At 39.1% G+C, this 8,702-nt stretch overlaps 1 non-coding gene across 1 annotated transcript; it reads left to right on the top strand.

Moving 5' to 3' along the window:
- The first annotated feature begins 8,179 nt into the window (after positions 1 to 8,179).
- LOC115519619 lies at positions 8,180 to 8,338 on the top strand. The gene has a single exon (XR_003970614.1). It is a non-coding gene; the product is annotated as a U1 spliceosomal RNA (small nuclear RNA).
- The last annotated feature ends 364 nt before the right edge of the window (positions 8,339 to 8,702 follow it).

The raw sequence follows: 8,702 nt of genomic DNA, 5'->3' as shown, positions 1-8,702 counted from the left end.
TTATCAAAACAAAGCAAACTTGAATCAGAGTGAATCGTCCCAGCTATCTAGTCAAAAACCAGTGCTAGACAAGGATGATTCATGTCTGAATTTGCTTGCCTGCAGGGAGGCAAGAAGCCACAAAGTGGGCACTGCACTTGTCTCCTGAGTACCTTTTCCAGTAGTGACTTACTTTCACCAGTTTTAATGTCCCCCCAAATCATTGCTTTTCAGACCGTGATGACAAAATGTTGGAAGAAGCAGCGTCAACATCAGGAAAGAAAAGAGTCCAAGAGAGGAGTCTTCCTTATACTCACCCCTAGGTGTCTGCGGAAGGCATGCTCCCTCAGATGATGGATCCTTAGTAACTCTCTCCTTACTAGTGAGTAAAAAGGGAACGTGTATAAAAAGGACTGATGTTGGGGCGCCTGGGTGGCTCAGTCGGTTAAGCGTCCGACTTCGGCTCAGGTCATGATCTCACAGTCTGTGAGTTAGAGCCCCATGTCGGGCTCTGTGCTGACAGCTCAGAGCCTGGAGCCTGTTTCAGATTCTGTGTCTCCCTCTCTCTCTGCCCTTCCCCCATTCATGCTCTGTTTCTCTCTGTCTCAAAAATAAATAAACATTAAAAAAAATTAAAAAAAAAAAAAAGGGCTGATGCTCCAAAAGAAATGTTCAACTGGCTTAAAAAAAAAAAAATTGAACAGTACTTCAAAGGCATTATTAAATTGTACTTACATTAGTAAAAGGATAGAAATCAAACCTGGACAGGACCTTTGTCTATAAATGAATGTCTTTGGTATCACTGAATTCAATACTCAGGTAATAAAATTTCCATTCAGTAAACATTTTTCTATACAGGAAGCAGTTCTAATTCTATTTGAGGAATATAGATTGTTGATGAAATTCAGAGACCATTATCTCTTCTATTTAAAGGATTCAGATTCCCCCATCTTATAAAGCATCCAGTAGTCTTTTATAATCCTCAGGATAATCCTCAGGATAATCCTCAGGGAGGGGTTGGGGGGAAAGCAAGGCTTCAGAACAGGTAGAATTGCTTTTATTGTTCTTTGTTGCCATGACAGGAATTACGTATTCAGCTCTAAATGCTGAATTCACTAATACAATGTTTTTCTCCCTCACTAGGAATAAGACAAACTATTAAATCATTATTTTCTTTCCAGCTAAGGGTCCTTGTTGTCTTGACCAACTAAATGAAACACGGAGTATCTCCTTGGAAAAAAAATGTGGCAGAAGTGTAAATGGTTAAATGGTCACAGAAGCTGGGCTCTAAAAGTGCACAGCTGATTGCATAGTCACTGTTTGCAATTCGCTGCGGGCATCTGTTGTCATTCCGCACAACGTTAATAGGCTACCCCTGGGAGTTAGAGCTGATGCTCTCTGAGTAACTCACTTCTAAAATCACCTAAGAAGTGAAGAAATTTTTACTTGCCAGCATGACTTATGCTTCTGGTAAAAGTCATGAATCCATGTTGTTAAACCAATGTGGATTTACTCTATCTTTGCATCACTCAGATTAATTCCAGGGATAATAGGCTAAACTGCTGTCAAGAGCCAGATACCAACAGCTTTGGCTGGAATCAAAGACAAAAGGGGCACCTGGTTTGCTCAAGCGGTAGAGCTGTAGAGCGGGTGACTCTTGATCTCAGGATCTCAAGTTCAAGCTCCACTACAGGACACAGAGATTTCTAAAACAAAACAAACAGTAATTATCTCTGCAGAAAGCTACCTCCACCAGCACCACCCACCCAAAGGGTCTATTAGCATGAAAAAGAAGGGCTTTTGAAGTCTCCTGTTTCTTGCCTCCTGGCCTTTGTTGGCTCACCTAAGTGAACTGTTTGTTTTCTCTCCTGGTGCTTGCATTCTCCCATCCGACAGTGTAAACTTTGCTTCCTTTTTTTTCCCTCTCATCTAATACAGGAAAGGCTATTTCCCTTTCCTGTCCGACAGGAAGTGTCCACACATCACACCATCCTTCTCTTTTACAAAATGGCATTTGGCAAAGGGAAAACACATCAGGAGCTAGTTCTTAAATCTTTATTGCACATCTCTAGATGACTGTTCTGTGCCCAAATAGCAAAGAGATGGGCTTCAAGGTTTCCAATGAAATTTGCTATTTACAGCTAGGTTGGGGGAGGAGTTGTGGCTCACAGTCAATGTCAGGAAATAGGGAGTGTAGTTTAGTATGTGCCTCCTCCTTCCTTGACTTGCTGTTGGAAGGTGCCGCACTTTGAACTCAAGTGGAATTCAGACATTTCAGGCCTCTCCTGGTGAGCAACAAGGGTGGGGCTTCAAGAATTTGCAAGAGGAGTGCTCTGGGGAGAATCATTCCCAGAGAAAAGAGAATAGACATTACAGCTGTAGGAGGGGAGAGGCAATTCTGAGTACTACATAGTGTCTTCAACCCAGTCTTGCGGTCAGATCAGGCCCCAAAGACTCACATTCCATATAGGATGTAGGGATGGCTAGTTGAGAAAACTTCTAAGTAAAAATTGCTTGTTCACAAAAATTTGGTGAGACACCAGAACTGTCTTGGCAAACGTCTAAAAGGAGAGACAATTTGCACACATCACTGGCACCTACAGGGATTTGCTCTATAAGAAGTATCAAGTGTGAGGAATCTGTATTGCCCAGCAGGCATAGCCAGTGTTAAGTGAGAGCAGGGTCTCACAGACTGGTTCCATCTAGAGAAGGAGGTTGACATGATGAGTAGAGGTGAGAGGATGGAACGAAAATGGCTGTTTCTGTAGGTTAACTGAACAGCCTTGTTTGGAGTGACACCCTGGGGACCTTCATAAATACTTGGTTTGAGAGGATCCTTTACAGAACACTGAGATCTTATATTAGCAGATGGGAACAAGAGCCAGTGAAACCAAGAAGACAATTGATTCTTTTCCTAAGTGTGGTTTTACTTTGCAGGGAATAACCAAGAGAACAGACTCTTGATGGTTTTTCTTTCAAAGGACAGATGGAGAGCCATGGTGCCCAAGCCTAGCTCCTGAAGTGCTTTGGCACCAGGAGTAGCAAAAGTGGAATGTGCTGTTTGTTTTTGGGGTGCTGCTGACCCACGGAAGATGTCACTGAGAACACTGCCAGGACTACTGATAATTTTAGCACTCCACTGAAGGAATTAAACTACAGTTAACTCTTCATAGCCTTCATCGTTGTCAGAGTAAGCTCCGCCCCCCCAAAAAACTGAGATCATATATTTTTGTGAATATCTTACACATGGCTATGACTAGCAGCTATCACAAATATGTTATGGAGTATTGTTGAAGAGTTGTTTTAACATTTAATTTCTGTAGCTCTTTACATGTTTATTTTTTTGAGAGACTTGGTTCATCACTGGTGTTCCATGAGAAAATCTTCAAAGAGCTCAGATCTGGATCAATTCTCCATGCTTGTTTTCTATTGTATTTTGTGTATACTTAATTTAAAATTTTATTTTATATTTAAATAATTTGTTTATATTCCTGTCTCTCTTGGTGAGGCTATAGGCTCTTGATGGAACTTACAGGGACAGGGATTATATCAGACATTTGAACTGAACTCTTCATAGCCTTCATCGTTGTCAGAGTAAGTTCAGCACCCCCCCCCACCACCCCCAAAAAACTGAGATCAAATATTTTTGTGAATATCCCACACCATGGCTAAGACTAGCAGCTATCACAAACACTATTTCCCTCCTCTTCAAGAGTAATAAAAATCTTAGGCGGACCTAAAACAACCCAGTAAATACTGTAGTTCCTGCCACTGGGTTGTGAGTGAAGTGTTGAGTGTTACTCCAAGTCTGTGCCAGGAAACAGAAGGAGAATATCTTCCTTCCTCCACATCCTGCATCTTGGATCACGGATTTGGTGATGAACCATCTCCACCCTTAAAGACAAAGGCCCCCCTCTAGACATGGTAGAAAAAAACAGCTAAAAGGGTCCTGGGACCTGACAACACAGTCATCACAACACCTCTGGACTGCTCACCTCTAAACCATGAAATTCTGTGAGGGAGAAATAAATTTCTATCTAACTAAAATAATGGAATAATCACTTTGGTGTGTGCTGTATATAAAAATAGTCATTCCAAGGAAACGGTCAGTGTTATTTTCTTATTTATCATACCTTACAAATGCTCTTGGCACAAAATAATAAGGAGTTTAATATCTAAATAACTGTAATAAGTCAGTAGCTGGTATATGAAATTGTCAGGATCTCTTTTATAAACTATCAAATTTCTAATATTTTAAGTCTTTCAATTGTGAAATGAGAGAAAAATCTCCCCTTTAGCATTCATCGTTTCCACAGCCACGTGTCAACCACGTAAATATCCATTGGTCCAACTCCAAAAGGCTGAAGTCAAATGTTCTAGTTCCTGTCCTTCCGTTGCCCTGAGGTCATTCAAGTGTGGCTGGCTTCCTACCCTCAATGAAACTCACAGATCACATGCTGACCTCTGACCAAATGTAATGAGAACAAGTTGTAGTTTCTTTCATAATCACCTCCTTCACTTCTCTCTCATTATTTTATGCTCCTCTCCTTATTCCTTAATCCTATGTCTCCCACACATCAATTATTTCCTACCACCCACCACCACCACTGCCTTGTTCCAGAAAGACTTGCTCACAATATCCCCAGGAAGTGTTTATATCCGCAACCAATTCTGCGACCTTTGCTCACCCAGGATACTTTCCATGTACTGAGTGGTTCCACTTATAGGTCCTCTATAGCCTGGCACAGTGCCAGCCATGTGGGCTGAGGCATGTTGGGCCCTCAAAGACCAGGAGGATCCTACCCTGAGACAATAAGCATTTGTGAAAATGAGGGATATGTTTGATAAAAAAGCCTTTCGAGAGAGCAGAGAGTCAGACTTTGAGCATTTAAGGTAACATCATAAAAGGGCAACAGAGCTAAAAAAAAAAAAAAATGAATGAAAACAAGTCAAATTGAAGTTGGAAGTTACATGTTTCAGACCATTTCAGGTTGCTTGCTGGAATGTAATCAAACCTATACTTTGTTGTTTTTGATTTGAACCTAAGAGAGAACTTATTTACTGATGGCACACTGCTATTATCAGTCTGGGCAAGGGCTCCCTTTTATTTGGTTTTGTTTGATTTTCTTCTTTAATCCTTGATTCCCACTCTTGTTCCCCTCTCCATCACAAGGACCCACCCTAGCGTATAAACGATACACGTCCTTAACTATGTTTATATCATCGTAAAACATATAGTATTATTTTGTGTCTGTATTTGTAATTCGTAAATTCCAAATTATGTATAGTAACTATGTGAAAGAACTTCAACATGATTTAGGTAAGACCCACTTTCTCCTGACTTTTACAGCTTCATCGTCAATATTCGAATATGTCCAAAGGAACATACTGTGCTCCAGTAATGAAAAGTAATGTCCCTCATTTTCACATTCCCAGAGCCCTGTGCATCTGAAAAGATTCCCACTCCTTACCTTATCATATTCACCACAATCTGCCTATAGATAGACCAACAGAGCCAAATACTTGTGAGGTTTTTTTTCTGGCCCATATACCATGCTCCACTGGGCGTGGAGGTGTCTAAGAATGTTCATGTCAAGAACTGTAATGGACTGAGGGACACCTAGGTGGCTCAGTTGGTTGAACACTGATTTTGGCTCAGGTCATGATCTCATGGTTCATGAGTTCAAGCCCCACATCAGGCTCTCTGCTGTCAGTGCAGAGCCCGCTTCAGATTCTCTGCACACACCCTCAAAAATAAACTAAAAAAAAAAAAAAAAGAATTGTAAGAGACTGAGATTTTACCCCACTTGCAAGCTAAAAGCTACCTTGGCATAGTTTGACAGATGTTGGCAGAAGACATGAGACTCCTAGGTCAGGGACAAAGAACAGTTTATTATTCACAGCAATAGCAACTGCCAGAGTATCACTGTTTATTCTTTTTTTTTAACGTTTTATTTATTTTTGAGAGAGAGAGAGAGTGAAGGGGGGGGGTGGGCAGAGAGAGAGGGAGACACAGAATCCGAAGCAGGCTTCAGGCTCTGGCCTGTCAGCCCAGAGCCTGGCGTGGGGCTCGAACTTGTGAACCGTGAGATCATTACCTGAGCCAAAGCCGGACATTTAACCGACTGGGCCACCCAGTGCCCCATCACTGTTTTTTCTTATACCAGTTTGTCAAAGACCAATTCCTGTACAGTGACACAGAGTCAGGTAATACCTGCACACATGGGGATGCATTACACGAGAGGAACCCTGAGCTTAGGGAACACAAATCTTTTAAAATGGATAATAAGCCTGCCTGATCTTTGCCATATAGAGAGACATTATTTTTATTATAATGAACAGTAAACAAACTTGTCCTTTGTTATCTATCTTCCAAAGCTGTTCACTATACAAGCATCCTTTTAAAGATAGAACAAATGCAGTCCACTCATGAGATATGCAAAATTTAAGAGAACCCTTGGAGATTGTCTCCCAAACCTCCTTATAAGCAATTTTCTTCTTTCTCAAACACCCCTCTAAAGCTTATAATATCAAATAACTCTTTCTTGTTGCAATTGTTTACAAACTTTATGTTACTCTCTCTCATTTTCTGAAGATTTCTGAAGAAATCAGTGTATTGATGATCCTTTACTACCATAGCTTTTTGGTTCCATGACTTCTCCTTCAATAATCTTAACCTCTATTTTCTGATTATTTCTGAAGTTGAATATCACTTCATATGTTAGTTATTAGTATTTCACTTATGTGACTGCCATTTTCATATCCTTTACCCATTTTTCTCTTGGGTTTATCATTTTCTTGCAATTAACAAAATGTCTTATTTACTGTAGATATTTATCCCTTGTTGACTTTAGTTATTTCACATATCCTTTTCCAATCTGTAATCTGCATATGAATTTTCCTTATTATATCTTTTGATGAAGCAAAGCCTTTAATTTTAATGTCTTTTCCATCCATTTCTTTTTTATCTTAGAGTTTGTGCTTTCTGGAGTTAGTTTAAGAAGTTTTCCCATACCCCAAAGTCAGAAAAATAATCTACGTTTCTGTTTTTTCTTTTATATTAGTTTTTCAGATTTACATTTTCCATTTACGACTTTAATTCAAGTAAATTTCATTCTCCCAAGGGACATAAACATATATATATATATATATATATATATATATATACACACACACACACATATATATGTATGTATATATATATGCATATATATGTGTGTGTGTATGTGTGTATATATATATACATATATATATATAATATTTGTGGTATTAAAATGTCATTGGAAAAGATGGAAAATTGGGGGGGGGGGAGTTCAAAAAAGTTTCTTAAGTAGGCAGTATGAAAAAGGGTTGAGAAACACTGCTATAGGTTAAGAATCCAGCATTACTTTTCTCCATAAAATGACACTTTCCTAATACTATCTATTAAATGTTTCATCAATCCTTTCTCCACCTGCACATATCAGCTGTATAATACCTGAGCACCCGCAGGTCCTTTTTCAAAATTGTTTTAATTATTCCTAACATACTTAGTCTTCTTATACCCGGCAGAATAAGTGTGTTGAATTCATTTTTTTACAAGTCCTACTGGGGTGAACCTGGGTGACTCAGTAGATTGCACGTCCAACTCTTGATTTTGCCTCAGTTCATGATCCCAGAGTAATGGGATTGAGTCCCACATCACATTCTGCACTGAGCATGGAGCCTGCTTGAGATTCTCTCTCCTTTTCTCTCTGTTCCTCTCCCCTCCTCATGCATGCTCTCTCTCTCTCTAAAAACAAATAAGAAATAATAAAAAAATAAAGTCTTACTGGAATTTTCATTGGGATTGAATTTACAGATTAATTTTGGAGAACTGACATTTTACACTGATGGCATCCATTTCTTGAGCATGGTATAGCACTCCCATTTATTGAAGGCCTTTATGCCCTTAATAAATTAAATTTTCTTTTCTTAGAGATCATATGCATTATTTATTCAGTTAAATTCATAATGTATAGTTTTAATTGTTATTGGGAATGGCATCACAGAATCTGTTATATTTTTAGTTAGCTATTGCTGATGCAGAGGAACACTACTGACTTTTGTAAATAGATCTTATATCTGACATTCTTATGAAATCTCTTATGAGATCTATAATCTTTCTGTTAACTTACTCGGGATTATCTCAACTGGAAAAAAAAAAAAGAAGAGTGAGGAGATACTATGGCAGGGGAGATACCATGATCACGAAGGTAGTTTTCCCAGGATGAGGCTCATCCATTGCATTCCAGATGTCTTGACTCGGGATTTCCCCAAATGAGGGAAACTTGACTGCATAATTTGTGGTAGTAGGGAACTGTGTTCATGCTCTCCCCTCCCTGTGCCACCACACCAAAAAACAAAACAAAATAAAACAATCCAAAAACAAAAGAGAGAGGGGAGAAGAAGGAAAGAAAAAAAAGAAGAGGAAAGAAAAAGAAATACTTTCTCTGAAGCAGATAAGGAGCAAATCTAGTAACCTATATGTAGCAGGAAGAACAGAGAATTGAACCTTTGTGGAACACACTATGTAATAATCAGCTGGTGTGTTTAATGGCACAGGCAATTTCTGCTTTGCATTTGCAATGATCAACTTATTCAATTCTGCCTCATAAATACTTACAATTACTTTTGGCTTCCTTATTCATATGCTCAGTCCTTTTTGCCCTCTATAATTATGAATTTCAGAAAGGTATTTTATT

The sequence above is a fragment of the Lynx canadensis genome, chromosome B4 (genome assembly GCF_007474595.2).
Source record: "Lynx canadensis isolate LIC74 chromosome B4, mLynCan4.pri.v2, whole genome shotgun sequence".
NCBI lineage: Eukaryota > Metazoa > Chordata > Mammalia > Carnivora > Felidae > Lynx > Lynx canadensis.
This window is presented reverse-complemented; position numbering and strand designations above follow the sequence as displayed.